At 43.3% G+C, this 16,220-nt stretch overlaps 5 non-coding genes and 3 pseudogenes across 5 annotated transcripts; all 8 read right to left on the bottom strand.

The window, feature by feature from the left end:
- Nucleotides 1-3,592: 3,592 nt before the first annotated feature.
- On the bottom strand, nt 3,593-3,711 carry LOC143005899 (5S ribosomal RNA; annotated as a pseudogene).
- Nucleotides 3,712-9,905: 6,194 nt separating this feature from the next.
- LOC143005908 (5S ribosomal RNA) lies at nt 9,906-10,024 on the bottom strand. Its single transcript, XR_012964121.1, has one exon. It is a non-coding gene; the product is annotated as a 5S ribosomal RNA (ribosomal RNA).
- Nucleotides 10,025-10,490: 466 nt separating this feature from the next.
- Nucleotides 10,491-10,609, bottom strand: LOC143005914 (5S ribosomal RNA). Its single transcript, XR_012964122.1, has one exon. It is a non-coding gene; the product is annotated as a 5S ribosomal RNA (ribosomal RNA).
- Nucleotides 10,610-11,075: 466 nt separating this feature from the next.
- Nucleotides 11,076-11,194, bottom strand: LOC143005877 (5S ribosomal RNA). The gene has a single exon (XR_012964113.1). It is a non-coding gene; the product is annotated as a 5S ribosomal RNA (ribosomal RNA).
- A 236-nt stretch (nt 11,195-11,430) lies between these two features.
- Nucleotides 11,431-11,549, bottom strand: LOC143005942 (5S ribosomal RNA). The gene has a single exon (XR_012964148.1). It is a non-coding gene; the product is annotated as a 5S ribosomal RNA (ribosomal RNA).
- A 445-nt stretch (nt 11,550-11,994) lies between these two features.
- On the bottom strand, nt 11,995-12,113 carry LOC143005872 (5S ribosomal RNA). Its single transcript, XR_012964109.1, has one exon. It is a non-coding gene; the product is annotated as a 5S ribosomal RNA (ribosomal RNA).
- A 475-nt stretch (nt 12,114-12,588) lies between these two features.
- LOC143005903 (5S ribosomal RNA) lies at nt 12,589-12,707 on the bottom strand (annotated as a pseudogene).
- A 457-nt stretch (nt 12,708-13,164) lies between these two features.
- Nucleotides 13,165-13,282, bottom strand: LOC143005909 (5S ribosomal RNA; annotated as a pseudogene).
- Between the last annotated feature and the right edge of the window lie 2,938 nt (nt 13,283-16,220).

Raw genomic sequence — 16,220 nt, forward strand, 5'->3', positions numbered from 1 at the left:
TTACAAGAATCGATGACCCGCAGGTCAACATTTTTAGAAAATTTTCAATATTCCCCAATTTGCCCCAAATTTACACACATTGATGGCATTTCTGTCTGGATGCTGCGTCTGAAATTTCAGCTCTCTATCTCCTTCCTTGTTACAGATATGGGCTTTTCAAGTTTTCTCCAGTTTCAAAAATTGATGACCCGGGTCAACATTTTTAGAAAATTTTCAATATTCCCCAATTTGCCCCAAAGTTACAAACATTGATGGCATTTCTGCCTGGATGCTGCGTCTGAAATTGTAGCTCTCTATCTCCTTCCTTCTCACAGATATGGGCTTTTCAAGTTTTCTCCAGTTTAAAAAATTGATGACCCGGGTCAACATTTTTAGAAAATTTTCAATATTCCCCAATTTGTCCCAAATTTACACACATTGATGGCATTTCTGCCTGGATGCTGCGTCTGAAATTGTAGCTCTCTATCTCCTTCCTTGTCACAGATATGGGCTTTTCAAGTTTTCTCTAGTTACAAGAATCGATGACCCGCAGGTCAACATTTTTAGAAAATTTTCAATATTCCCCAATTTGCCCCAAATTTACACACATTGATGGCATTTCTGTCTGGATGCTGCGTCTGAAATTGTAGCTCTCTATCTCCTTCCTTGTCACAGATATGGGCTTTTCAAGTTTTCTCCAGTTTCAAAAATTGATGACCCTGGTCAACATTTTTAGAAAATTTTCAATATTCCCCAATTTGCCCCAAATTTACACACATTGATGGCATTTCTGCCTGGATGCGGTGCCTGAAATTTTAGCTCTCTATCTCCTTCCTTGTCACAGATATGGGCTTTTCAAGTTTTCTCTAGTTTCAAAAATTGATGACCTGGGTCAACATTTTTAGAAAATTTTCAATATTCCCCAATTTGCCCCAAATTTACACACATTGATGGCATTTCTGTCTGGATGCTGCGTCTGAAATTTTAGCTCTCTATCTCCTTCCTTGTCACAGATATGGGCTTTTCAAGTTTTCTCCAGTTTCAAAAATTGATGACCCGGGTCAACATTTTTAGAAAATTTTCAATATTCCCCAAATTGCCCCAAAGTTACAAACATTGATGGCATTTCTGCCTGGATGCTGCGTCTGAAATTGTAGCTCTCTATCTCCTTCCTTCTCACAGATATGGGCTTTTCAAGTTTTCTCCAGTTTAAAAAATTGATGACCCGGGTCAACATTTTTAGAAAATTTTCAATATTCCCCAATTTGTCACAAATTTACACACATTGATGGCATTTCTGCCTGGATGCTGCGTCTGAAATTGTAGCTCTCTATCTCCTTCCTTGTCACAGATATGGGCTTTTCAAGTTTTCTCCAGTTTCAAAAATTGATGACCCTGGTCAACTTTTTTAGAAAATTTTCAATATTCCCCAATTTGTCCCAAATTTACACACATTGATGGCATTTCTGCCTGGATGCTGCGTCTGAAATTGTAGCTCTCTATCTCCTTCCTTGTCACAGATATGGGCTTTTCAAGTTTTCTCCAGTTTCAAAAATCGATGACCCGGGGGTCAACTTTTTTACAAAATTTTCAATATTCCCCAATTTGCCCCAAATTTACACACATTGATGGCATTTCTGCCTGGATGCTGCGTCTGAAATTTTAGCTCTCTATCTCCTTCCTTGTCACAGATATGGGCTTTTCGAGTTTTCTCCAGTTTCAAAAATTGATGACCCGGGTCACATTTTTAGAAAATTTTCAATATTCCCCAATTTGCCCCAAATTTACACACATTGATGGCATTTCTGCCTGGATGCTGCGTCTGAAATTGTAGCACTCTATCTCCTTCCTTGTCACAGACATGGGCTTTTCAAGTTTTCTCTAGTTACAAGAATCGATGACCCGCAGGTCAACATTTTTAGAAAATTTTCAATATTCCCCAATTTGCCCCAAATTTACACACATTGATGGCATTTCTGTCTGGATGCTGCGTCTGAAATTTCAGCTCTCTATCTCCTTCCTTGTCACAGATATGGGCTTTTCAAGTTTTCTCCAGTTTCAAAAATTGATGACCCGGGTCAACATTTTTAGAAAATTTTCAATATTCCCCAATTTGCCCCAAATTTACACACATTGATGGCATTTCTGTCTGGATGCTGCGTCTGAAATTGTAGCACTCTATCTCCTTCCTTGTCACAGACATGGGCTTTTCAAGTTTTCTCTAGTTACAAGAATCGATGACCCGCAGGTCAACATTTTTAGAAAATTTTCAATATTCCCCAATTTGCCCCAAATTTACACACATTGATGGCATTTCTGTCTGGATGCTGCGTCTGAAATTTTAGCTCTCTATCTCCTTCCTTGTCACAGATATGGGCTTTTCAAGTTTTCTCCAGTTTCAAAAATTGATGACCCGGGTCAACATTTTTAGAAAATTTTCAATATTCCCCAATTTGTCCCAAATTTACACACATTGATGGCATTTCTGCCTGGATGCTGCGTCTGAAATTGTAGCACTCTATCTCCTTCCTTGTCACAGATATGGGCTTTTCAAGTTTTCTCTAGTTACAAGAATCGATGACCCGCAGGTCAACATTTTTAGAAAATTTTCAATATTCCCCAATTTGCCCCAAATTTACACACATTGATGGCATTTCTGTCTGGATGCTGCGTCTGAAATTTTAGCTCTCTATCTCCTTCCTTGTCACAGATATGGGCTTTTCAAGTTTTCTCCAGTTTCAAAAATTGATGACCCGGGTCAACATTTTTAGAAAATTTTCAATATTCCCCAATTTGCCCCAAAGTTACAAACATTGATGGCATTTCTGCCTGGATGCTGCGCCTGAAATTTTAGCTCTCTATCTCCCTCCTTGTCACAGATATGGGCTTTTCAAGTTTTCTCCAGTTTCAAAAATTGATGACCCGCGGGTCAACATTTTTAGAAAATTTTCAATATTCCCCAATTTGTCCCAAATTTACACAAATTGATGGGATTTCTGCCTGGATGCTGCGTCTGAAATTGGAGCTCTCTATCTCCTTCCTTGTCACAGACATGGGCTTTTCAAGTTTTCTCTAGTTACAAGAATCGATGACCCGCGGGTCAACATTTTTAGAAAATTTTCAATATTCCCGAATTTGTCCCAAATTTACACAAATTGATGGGATTTCTGTCTGGATGCTGCGTCTGAAATTTTAGCTCTCTATCTCCTTCCTTGTCACAGATATGGGCTTTTCAAGTTTTCTCTAGTTTCAAGAATCGATGACCCGCGGGTCAACATTTTTAGAAAATTTTCAATATTCCCCAATTTGTCCCAAATTTACACAAATTGATGGCATTTCTGTCTGGATGCTGCGCACTTTCATCATCATCATCATCATCATCATCATCATCATCGTCACACAGTGGCTCGTGTACTTCACTTCTCATGTGCATTCAATCTTCTCATATTATGCCCATGTGCAATACTCATACTCATACTTATATGAATGTATGCTTTCATATAAGATAAGATAAGATACAACTTTATTCTCCTGAGGGAAATTGGGTGTTGACAGAGGTAGTGAAACATGAGGGAGGAGGACCAGGTGAGGCCTGCTGCTCAGAGGGCCAAAATGCTAACGGCACTGGGTATTCCCAGGCGGTCTCCCATCCAAGTACTAACCTGGCCGGACGCTGCTTAGCTTCTGAGATCAGAAGAGATCGGGCGTTTTCAGAGTGGTATGGCCGTAAACGAGGAGAGCAGCCACACAGAGGCTCTTTATAGGTGAGACAGACCCAGTTCACGTCACCGTGTACACATGACTACACTCAAGTTCATGTATATCACAATTTACATGATGCCTTCATCAGAAGAACACTTACATTTCAGATAAGATAAGATACAACTTTATTCTCCCGAGGGAAATTGGGTGTTGACACAGGGAGTGAAACATGAGGGAGGAGGACCAGGTGAGGCCTGCTGCTCACAGGGCCAAAATGCTTACGGCACCGGGTATTGCTAGGCGGTCTCCCATCCAAGTACTAACCTGGCCCGACGCTGCTTAGCTTCTGAGATCAGACGAGATCAGGCGTGTTTTTTTTTTTCTCTTTTATTATCAAAAAATAAATATTTTTACAAATACATTTTACACAAGTAAATACAAGTCATTTCAAATCAAATCAAATTATTTCCAACAATCCATAACACCATTCATCACATCTTTTTTTTTTCTTTTTTTTTTTTTTTCCTTCACCCATCACCCCTCACCCTTGACCTATTGACATTTGCACCCCACCCTGATTTCCACACACAAATAGACAGTTATCTTCCAGCACCTTTTGTTTGAAATTCTTGTCCCCACCATCCCACAGCAGACTCACATTCCTTTTCATAAAGTTACAGAAAAATCTCCAGATGTTCACTTTTTTGTCCTCGAAATGTGAATAGTTTCTCCGAAGTCTGATGACATGTTTGGCATAACTCAGAATGTAATTGATAAGCCATTTGTTCACCCCTGCTTTCCTTTCCTTATACCCAAATAGAAAAAACCTCTCCCATTTTTCCTTTTCCGTGATTGTGACTCTACATTTTTGAAAGCATTGGTCCAGTTTCTCAAAAAACACTTTTAACTCCTTACATTCAAAAATAAAGTGCCTAAATGTCTCCACTTCCACCTCACATATATCACAAACCTTGCTGTTGAGTCTATTTATCTGGTTTAGCACCAAATTGACAAATATTCTATTGTGTCTGAGCCTGAAATTTGTATCAAAGCACTCTGATGAAATGAACTTCACATTTAGATCTGACCAAATGTGCTCCCTCTTAAGCCCATGGAACTGCCTTAGCCATACTTCCTCAGCTGCCGCTTTCTTCTTTTCCTTTCCCAAAAACACTCTATATAGTATCTTGGAGTTAACTGATCGTATGTCATGCTCTTTCCCTCCTTGGATGAGGGAGAAACTGACCAACTCCAGAGCCTTCTCTGCCCTCCTCCCCTTCACCAGCGCCACCCAGCTACGAGGTAACCCCTCTAAAATTCTCTGGCATAGTCTTTTGATCTCTATTGGTCTCACTTTCCCTAATCTTCCCCTGACCTCCTGGATTACTTCCTCCTGCAGAAATCCACCACCTCTTTGGATAAAGTGCTTCACCTGATTTAAACCTAGTTCCTCCAAGTACCTCCCTGAAAATACCTTCCCCTGACACCTTATTGCCGGATTTCTGAAAACTGGTTGGTGTAACACCTGCTCCGCAGTCTCACATCTAAACTTTAAATCCCCCAGTAAAATATTCCACGCTTCAAGTATTTCCCCTGTAAATGCATTAACCTGTGCTCTTTCCCTTTGCTCCGTTTCCCTACATAGATTAAACACTCCTCTATTATCCCACCCCTGTAGGCAAGAGTCGAGGCACTTCTGCCACGCGTAAATCTTTGCGTTTCCCATAAATTTCCCTAACAGTCGAATCCGTGCACTAAGCTTTTTACTTTTCAGGTCCACCAATTTCAAACCGCCCTCCTTCTGCCCATTGATGAGCACCTTCCTGGCTATCAAATGCTGTTTTTTATTCCAGATGAAAGCACTCATCATGTCATTCAGCTTTCCTATTACCCTGTCCGGCATTTCACAGACTCTTAGCGCATACTGACACTTGGACAGGAGGAGGGCGTTAGTTACTATCACTTTACCCCTTAGATTCAATTTCCTCCCGGACCAGAAATCCAATCGCATTTTGATTTTTCCCTCTATTTCACCCCACGTTTGTTTTGTTGCTGCATCTCGATTCTTACCTACGTATACACCCAAAACCTTCACCATTTAATTTCTCTTTACAAAATTCCATTTATTTACACAATCGAAACCATCACCAAAGCCCATTAGCTCGGTTTTTTCCCCATTGATTTTGGCCCCAGATGCCCTATCATAGCACTCTACATGCTGCAGCACCCTGTCTACACTCTTCTCATCCCTAACCGTAATACTTATGTCATCTGCGTACTGGTAGATTTTCGTGTCCGTTTTATCTTCCATTTCAATCCCCAAAATCCCTGGGTCCCTCCTAATGAGGGCAGACAAGGGTTCTGCCGCTATGGAGTATAACATAGCTGAAAGCGGGCATCCTTGCCTGATTGACCTCTCCAGAGCGAAGCTCTCAGTTAACCTCCCGTTTATTTTCACCCTACTGATGGCATTCCTATATATTAACCTAATCCATTTAGTGAAACCTTCCCCGAAACCCATCTTTTCCAGTGTTTTAAACAAAAAATCATGATCCACCCTATCAAACGCCTTCTCTAAATCAACCCCTATGTACAGCCCTCCCTTCTGATTCATTTTGTCAAAGATGTCCTGGATCGATAAGATGATGTCACTAATGTCTCTCCCTACCACACCATAACACTGACAGGGATTCACCACTGTGCCTATCACCTCCTTCAATCTGTTTGCCAGGATTTTAGCCAGTATTTTATAATCTGTATTTAGCAGACTAATTGGCCTATAATTCCCCAAATCACCTTTGTCACCCTTATTCTTATACACCACTCGGATTAGCCCCGTGAAGAAGTCCCCAGATGCTTTCCCCTCCCGCTCCATGCATTGAAAGATTCTCAGGAGAATTGGCTTCATCACCTGTTTAAAGGTGATGTAAAATTCCCCCGATAACCCATCCAGCCCTGGACTTTTGTTCTTATTCAAACCATTTATTGCTCTTTCCAATTCTTCCTCTGTTATGTTTTTATCACAGTCTGCTCTGTCATCTTCCCCTAATTTTTTTTCTATCCCTTCAAAAACACTGTGGTCTGTAGAGTTTACCTCCATCTTTGAAAAAAGTGTTTTAAAATGTTTATGAGCCACCTCCAGCATTTCCTCTGTCTTCTCCATTGTCTTACCCTCTTCATTTTTCAGGTTTTGCAGATGAGCTTTCTTTTGCTGTCTTTTTTCAAGCCCTAAAAAGAAACTTGTATTCTTTTCCCCTTCTAAAATATCCTTCATCCTCGATCTGATAGCTGCCCCTCTGCTCCGTTTCTTCTCAAGCTCATCTAATTGTTTTCTCAGCATGAGATATTTTAGATTGTTGAAGTTTTCCTCTGCAATCGACCTTTCCAGCTCTTTATTAATCTGGTCTCTTAAACTATACTCAGTCCTTCTTTCCTTCTCCATTTTATTTTTACAATAGTTTATTGTCACTTTTTTGATGTGCAATTTCACCTCCTCCCACCACTCCCCCATATTTATACAACCCTCACCCTGCAGTTCTCTTTTTCTTTCTTTCAGTAGATTTTCAACTTTCTCCCTATATTTTCCATCCAGCAAAACACTGTTATTTAAACACCATAACCCTCCACCTTTGTGCTCTTTCTCCCCCAGCTCCACCCATAACCTTGCATGATCGCTAAACCCTGTGAACTCATACCAGCATTTTGAAATCTTTTTTTCCAGCCCAGATGCTAATAGACATAAGTCAATCCTGGACTGTTTAAGTTTCCCCAGAACCGTCTGTCGTCTGGAAAAGCCCCTTTCTCCCATATTGCGCACCCTCCACAGATCTACCAGGTTGAAATAGTCAAAAAGCTCATTTAGCGATTTCCTACTTATATCACTTTTGTATGTATTGTTGCTTGATATATCCAATCTCGTAAGTGCACAGTTAAAATCCCCCACTACACAAATGTTCCCTCCCAAATGCGGTTTTAGTTGATCAAAGAAAATTCCACGCTTGTTGTCCTCATTCGGTGCATAAATATTCAAAAGTTTGTAAAGCACATTCCTGTAAATAAATTCAATACCGATCACCCTTCCCTCATCATCCTTCACTATTTCCTTAACATTTTTGATCTTATCTCCTTTAGCAAAAATAGCGACTCCGGCTCGTCCATTTACACCGTTGTTTGCCCACACTTTTCCAGCCCATGTATCCCTCAGATAGCTTCTCCACTCCCTTGTCCACTTAGTCTCTTGTACACAGAGGATGTCAAAAGTATCCACCCTTAAAACATCTCGCATCTTGTTAATACATCTTAAGCCGTTTGTGTTTTGCGATAGTATTTTTAACATTGTAAATACATAGAGATAAATCAGGCCCATCATCTTTATGCTACAGTTCACGTCTTACTTTTTCCTCTTTTTGATCCCCTTGTCTTCAGCATCCATTGCAGTCTTCTCTTCCCCAGCTCCTGGCTGTTTCCGAGGTCCATATCAGACTCCGAGTTCCCCGACTCTTGAGACCCCGTCAAGCATATCTCTGAGTCTGATTCTGGGGGCCGCTGAAGTTGAACAATTTTCACCTTCCTCTCCTTTCTCTCCGATGTATTCACACTCTGCCCCTCTGCTGCGTCTCCATGTCCCGGCACCTCAGCTGTCGATCCTCTCACCTCCATTCCTTGCTCTCCGTCCGACTCCAGTATGTCTCTTCCTTTCTCCGCTTGCCCCTCCGCACGATCCTTCTCGGTCTCCTCCCTCTCAGAGATATTCTCTCTCGATTCTTCCTGCTCCTCACGTTGCTTTCCTCCCGTCCCTGGAGCATGATCAACGTCCTCACAAACACATCTGCTGCTCTCCTTTTTGCAGCTCTGGCATTTGTTCCCTCTGCCCATGCACTCCCTTGCATAGTGCCCCTGCTCTCCAAATTTTCTACAAAGGAAATCTGGACAGTCCCTCAGGATATGACCAGTCTGTATGCACTGTCTGCACACTTTCACCTGTTTGTCGTGCAAAACTCTGAAGAACTCTGCTCCAAAAGCCGTCTCAAACTTGGTCGAATATGGAAGTGATTGGACCGTCTCCGTGAATTTAACTTTCACGTATCTTGTTCCGTCAGCAATTCTAGTTCCCGGCCACATTCTCCTGATGATCGGGGATACTGCACTCACTCCCCAGCTGTTCAGCTTGCCCAGAATGACGCTGTCCGTGATATACGCCGGCAGCCCCAGAAACGAGACCACCAGCTCATCATTACATAACTCCTTGGACATGATCGCGGTCTGTCCAATTTTTATGCCGTCCAATAGTCTTTCTTTCCCCTTCGGGTGATTCATTGTGATCTCATATTTATTTCTGCCCGTGTACCGGCAGGCGATGATTTTCCCACAAGTGTCTTGTATTGCCTGGATCAGCTCCATTGCGGTCACTTTATCTTCTCCAATCAGCTCCAGGGCGAGCGTTAAATTTTGCTGAAACTCTTCAGCTTTATCCTTAATAATCCGTATCTCTTCCTCTCTGATGATTTCTCTCTCCTGCCCTCTTCCTCCTTCCGCATTTTCGGCTACGTCAGGAGCTGTCACCGCACGTGTGTCCTCCATTTCTCCCGTCATATTCTGACCGTCCACGGTCCTGTACGCCCGATCGTCTTTCACCATCGGCTCGCTTGCCTCGGCCGTCCGGTCCGGGCCCGGTGCAGCAACTCTGGCTCCCTTTCCTCTGGTTCTCACCATACTTGGAGCACAGTATAAACTATTTTCCATCAGGAAAACACAAACCAAACAAACAAATAACTTAAAGTGTCCCCCAGACAGTCAAAACTGCTGGGGGTGGCTCCAAAAACCGAGCTATCAAAGAAACGAAAAATCTGGGCTTAAAGAAACGCCACAGTTCAAACTCAAAATCAAAATTGCCGCACAGGATCAGTCAAAATACACGCACGCCTGGAGCTCACACACACCTCCTCTTACTTCCGCGTTCAGAGTGGTATGGCCGTAAACAAGAAGAGCAGCCACACAGAGGCTCTTTATAGGTGAGACAGACCCAGTTCAAGTCACCGTGTACACATGACTACACTCAAGTTCATGTATATCACAATTTACATGATGCCTTCATCAGAAGAACACTAACATTTCAAATAAGATAAGACACAACTTTATTCTCCCGAGGGAAATTGCGTGTTGACAGAGGGAGTGAAACATGAGGGAGGAGGACCAGGTGAGGCCTGCTGCTCAGAGGGCCAAAATGCTTACGGCACCGGGTATTCCCAGGCGGTCGCCCATCCAAGTACTAACCTGGCCCGACGCTGCTTAGCTTCCGAGATCAGACGAGATCAGGCGTGTTCAGAGTGGTATGGCCGTAAACGGGGAGAGCAGCCACACAGAGGCTCTTTATAGGTGAGACAGACCCAGTTCAAGTCACCGTGTACACATGACTACACTCAAGTTCATGTATATCACAATTTACATGATGCCTTCATCAGAAACACACATTTCTGGATAATGAAGTCTTACCTAATGAAACTGATAATCATCACATAGAACATAAAGAGGGACCACTAACATCTCTGGCGCTCACTTTCATCATCATCATCATCATCATCATCATCATCATCATCATCGTCACACAGTGGCTGGTGTACTTCACTTCTCATGTGCATTCAATCTTCTCATATTATGCCCATGTGCAATACTCATTTTCTGAATGTATGCTTTCATATAAGATAAGATAAGATACAACTTTATTCTCCCGAGGGACATTGGGTGTTGACAGAGGGAGTGAAACATGAGGGGGGAGGACCAGGTGAGGCCTGCTGCTCAGAGGGCCAAAATGCTTACGGCACCGGGTATTCCCAGGCGGTCTCCCATCCAAGTACTAACCTGGCCCGACGCTGATTAGCTTCCGAGATCAGACGAGATCGGGCGTGTTCAGAGTGGTATGGCCGTAAACAAGGAGAGCAGCCACACAGAGGCTCTTTATAGGTGAGACAGACCCAGTTCAAGTCACCGTGTACACATGACTACACTCAAGTTCATGTATATCACAATTTACATGATGCCTTCATCAGAAACACACATTTCTGGATAATGAAGTCTTACCTAATGAAACTGATAATCATCACATGGAACATACAGAGGGACCACTAACATCTCTGGCGCTCACTTTCATCATCATCATCATCATCATCATCATCATCATCATCATCGTCACACAGTGGCTGGTGTACTTCACTTCTCATGTGCATTCAATCTTCTCATATTATGCCCATGTGCAATACTCATTTTCTGAATGTATGCTTTCATATAAGATAAGATAAGATACAACTTTATTCCTCCAAGGGAACCTGCGTGTTCACAGAGTGAGTGAAACATGAGGGAGGAGGACCAGGTGAGGCCTGCTACTCAGAGGGCCAAAATGCTTACTGCACCGGGTATTCCAAGGCGGTCTCCCATCCAAGTACTAACCTGGCCCGACGCTGCTTAGCTTCTGAGATCAGACGAGATCGGGCGTGTTCAGAGTGGTATGGCCGTAAACTAGGAGAGCGAGGCTCTTTATAGGTGAGACAGACCCAGTTCAAGTCACCGTGTACGCATGACTACACTCAAGTTCATGTATATCACAATTTACATGATGCCTTCATCAGAAGAACACTAACATTTCAGATAAGGTAAGATAAAACTTTATTCTCCCGAGGGAAATTGCGTGTTGACAGAGGGAGTGAAACATGAGGGAGGAGGACTATGAGAGGCCTGCTGCTCAGAGGGCCAAAATGCTTACGGCACCGGGTATTCCCAGGCGGTCTCCCATCCAAGTACTAACCTGGCCCGACGCTGATTAGCTTCCGAGATCAGAGGAGATCGGGCGTGTTCAGAGTGGTATGGCCGTAAACGAGGAGAGCAGCCACACAGAGGCTCTTTATAGGTGAGACAGACCCAGTTCAAGTCACCGTGTACACATGACTACACTCAAGTTCATGTATATCACAATTTACATGATGCCTTCATCAGAAACACACATTTCTGGATAATGAAGTCTTACCTAATGAAACTGATAATCATCACATAGAACATACAGAGGGACCACTTACATCTCTGACGCTCACTTTCATCCTCATCATCATCATTGTCACACAGTGGCTCGTGTTCTTCACTTCTCATGTGCATTCAATCTTCTCATATTATGACCATGTGCAATACTCATTTTCTGAATGTATGCTTTCATATAAGATAAGATAAGATACAACTTTATTCTCCCGAGGGAACTTGCGTATTAGCAGAGGGAGTGAAACATGAGGGAGGAGGACCAGGTGAGGCCTGCTGCTCAGAGGGCCAAAATGCTTACGGCACCAGGTATTCCCAGGCGGTCTCCCATCCAAGTACTAACCTGGCCCGACACTGCTTAGCTTCAGAGATCAGACGAGATCGGGCGTGTTCAGAGTGGTATGGCCGTAAACGAGGAGAGCAGCCACACAGAGGCTCTTTATAGGTGAGACAGACCCAGTTCAAGTCACCGTGTACACATGACTACACTCAAGTTCATGTATATCACAATTTACATGATGCCTTCATCAGAAACACACATTTCTGGATAATGAAGTCTTACCTAATGAAACTGATAATCATAACATAGAACATACAGAGGGACCACTTACATCTCTGACGCTCACTTTCATCATCATCATCATCATCATCATCATCATCATCATCATCATCATCATCGTCACACAGTGGCTGGTGTACTTCACTTCTCATGTGCATTCAATCTTCTCATATTATGACCATGGGCAATACTCATTTTCTGAATGTTTTCTTTCATATAAGATAAGATAGGATACAACTTTATTCTCCTGAGGGAAATTGCGTGTTCACAGAGGGAGTGAAACATGAGGGAGGAGGACCAGGTGAGGCCTGCTGCTCAGAGGGCCAAAATGCTTACTGCACCGGGTATTCCCAGGCGGTCTCCCATCCAAGTACCAACCTGGCCCGACGCTGCTTAGTTTCCGAGATCAGACAAGATCGGGCGTGTTCAGAGTGGTATGGACGTAAACGAAGAGAGCAGCCACACAGAGGCTCTTCAGAGGTGAGACGGACCCAGTTCAAGTCACCGTGTACACATGACTACACTCAAGTTCATGTATATCACAATTTACATGATGCCTTCATCAGAAACACACATTTCTGGATAATGAAGTCTTACCTAATGAAACTGATAATCATCATATAGAACATAAAGAGGGACCACTAACATCTCTGACGCTCACTTTCATCATCATCATCATCGTCATCATCATCATCGTCACGCAGTGGCTCGTGTACTTCACTTCTCATGTGCATTCAATCTTCTCATATTATGACCATGTGCAATACTCATTTTCTGAATGTATGCTTTCATATAAGATAAGATAAGATACAACTTTATTCTCCCGAGGGAAATTGCGTGTTTACAGAGGGAGTGAAACATGAGGGAGGAGGACCCGGTGAGGCCTGCTGCTCAGAGGGCCAAAATGCTAACGGCACCGGGTATTCCCAGGCGGTCTCCCATCCAAGTCAAACCTGGTCCAACGCTGCTTAGCTTCTGAGATCAGACGAGATCGGGCGTGTTCAGAGTGGTATGGCCGTAAAATAGGAGAGCAGCCACACAGAGGCTCTTTATAGGTGAGACAGACCAAGTTCAAGTCACCGTGTACACATGACTACACTCAAGTTCGTGTATATCACAATTTACATGATGCCTTCATCAGAAGAACACTTACATTTCAGATAAGATAAGATACAACTTTATTCTCCCGAGGGAAATTGCGTGTTGACAGAGGGAGTGAAACATGAGGGAGGAGGATTAGGTGAGGCCTGCTGCTCAGAGGGCCAAAATGCTTACGGTGACGTGGCAATAGTACGTCAATAGTTCACTTCTAATCAGTCTTCAAGGTTCTGGCTAGTAAAAAACTTGTCTTCAGCTATAGTCTAAAAGCAGTTGAGGAAACCAGTCTTCAGATCCAAGTAAAATGTTTATTTGCAGCAAGGTACAAATGAATCAAGTGAGAGGAAAACCCCGGGGTTGCTCTGGCTTGTGTCTCTTTGTCTTCTCCTTATATACTATTCTGGACCTGGGTTTTCCACGCCCCAGGCCCTTCCCCTTTATCCTAAATTTATAGGTACTTGCCACTATTATGATTACTCGTTTGATCTTAATCGTGTAAAGCAATCTTGCAAACCCTAAAAACAGTAATGGCATCGCCTTCCTTCCCCTTGGCCCTGATTCGCCTTTCTTGGGACTCTTCCTATTGGTTGGTCTGGGGCTGAGTTTGCTAGTAATCTTCCCATCGCAGTGTTACTGTGTGCCTACTGGGGTGTGACAGCACAACCTCGAGCTATCCGTCAGCACCCATTCATTCTCACACAACAGGTGCAGCAGGCGTCTACATGACATCAGGCCGGGTGTTCTCAACACATGTAGTTACAACTTCACCCTCTCAGTGCTACCCCACCAGGTGCATGCACTGTGCTCAGAGCAATTATTCTCAACATTCCCCCCTTTGGTCCTGAAAGGACCACCCAATGAATGATAAATGGGAAATACCTTCTGCAATCATGCAAAGTGATGGTGATAAACCTTAAAATACATGCAATGTGATAGTGACTAGTCTAAAATACATACAATGTGAATAATAAAGAAATCAAACACCCTCTGATTCTTCTAATTCCTGACAATGAGGTTCACTGCAGCAGATGACAACTCAGCTGCAAAACACAACCGACTGTCATCCCTTATCCTCCTGGACTAAATCCATGTGAGACTACGCAGTGATCGTCCTTGTCTGGCCTTCCAGCTGAATCTAGCGACATGGAGAGGGAAACATCCTCCCATTACATCTGGCCAAGGTAAAACCCTCTCCAGGTGGCCAGCTAGCATTCATTGTACACATTTCTCATAACAAAAACAAACCAGTCATAAAGAAATAAACAGAAGTAACATAAGTAACCGCAATGGTATATGTGGGCAACATATGACAAAATAACACAATGATATATCTGGGTAACATAAGTGCTCATGCGCTCTATGATTAGTGACCTACTGCTACCGATATATATATATATATATGCAGGTATATATGGAGCTTTACCCATTCCAAAAAGCATCATCCCATATCCACTGTTGACCAGTTGACTCTGTGGGGCGTTCGGAAAGGAGTAATCCTTTCGGTGCGACTTGTGAGGAGCACTGCCTCTTTAGGATTTGTTTATAGAAGGATTTTCTTTTTGTTTTAACATAGTACAAAAAATATATCTGCCTTGGGGCAGCCATAATATGGGGTTCCTCCCAGCCTGCTCCTACTCCCCTCTCACCACAGGTCAATCTCCTATTACTTTCATGCCTGGGTTGTAGCTTAAACACATCCTGTAAGAGGATAATGCCTTTGATTAACAAAGTAAAACAACTCTGGCGACTATCAGTAGGACTGAGTCCTTTTAAAGTCTTAGTATTATAACAATCTTGATCATACATTCATCTCCATCTCCGCCATTGACTGTAAGTTTCTATCTACTCCGCCGCCTTTTCTGCCTCTACGGCATCATAGAACTCCACCGCTCTCCGGATGAACTCCCCATTGTACGGCGCTAGCCCTTCTCCGTTGGCACAGAGCCGACGCATGGGGCCATGTGGCCTAATGACCTCTGTCACCCTTTTATCTTTGAGGGATATTAAATGCAGCCACTGACGCATTTCGTGTGTTGTGTCAGACCAAATGATTCTGTGACCTCCGTCCAGAATGTTTGTCACAACTTTCTTGCTGTAGGCAGCCAGCAGATATCGGGTGTCGTTAGACCCTGGGTACACCGTAAAAGGGCTTCTGCTCTGATCTGGATACAGGTGTTTCCACAAAAACAAGTAATATATCACAAATACATGGTATGTCAACTTCTGTACAAACAATTGTGGATGAACCGCTGTGATAGGCTGCCTTCGCTCATATCCGGTTAACACTCCAAACCCTTCATCCCAATACTGCATGTCACCCTGCTCCAATATCTGTTGAAACAGTTCGTGCAGGTGCCTTGCCCTGACATCTTTTTGTTTTTGCTCGATGCTGGGTAACGTTTCCCAGGATAGATGTGGCGTGACGGGATCTGATGCTGTTATCCATGGCGCATGCCATTCAGTCTTTACATCAGTAAGGGTTGACACTGTTCCTACCAGGGTGTTAATTACCTTGGGTCCAGGGGCCAGGGATGCAATGTCTGTATGCTCGTTTATGAACTGGATTTTGGGAGTCAAAAAATCACCATAGTCCCATCCTCCTACAGTTCTTCCAGCTAAAACATTTTGGTCACGTAGCATTTTCCATTGCTCCCATCTGCTTATGTACATTACTTCGTAGGGTATATTATCGTCTTCTATTACCATGTCTTCTTCTTCTAATTGGTCATTGCCAAAAACGGCCTGTACAGCTTCATTCAGTATGTCTTGATCTGCCATTGGCTTTATGTTCGTCCACGTCTCCAATCTTGGCCCTGCTCCCGTGCCGGTGGTGGAACACCTCCCATCGTGTTTCCCCTCATTT

Source organism: Genypterus blacodes, unplaced genomic scaffold (assembly GCF_046128005.1).
Source record: "Genypterus blacodes isolate CSIRO-AG114 ecotype Tasmania unplaced genomic scaffold, CSIRO-AGI_Gbla_v1 ptg000072l_1, whole genome shotgun sequence".
Taxonomy (NCBI): Eukaryota; Metazoa; Chordata; class Actinopteri; order Ophidiiformes; family Ophidiidae; genus Genypterus; species Genypterus blacodes.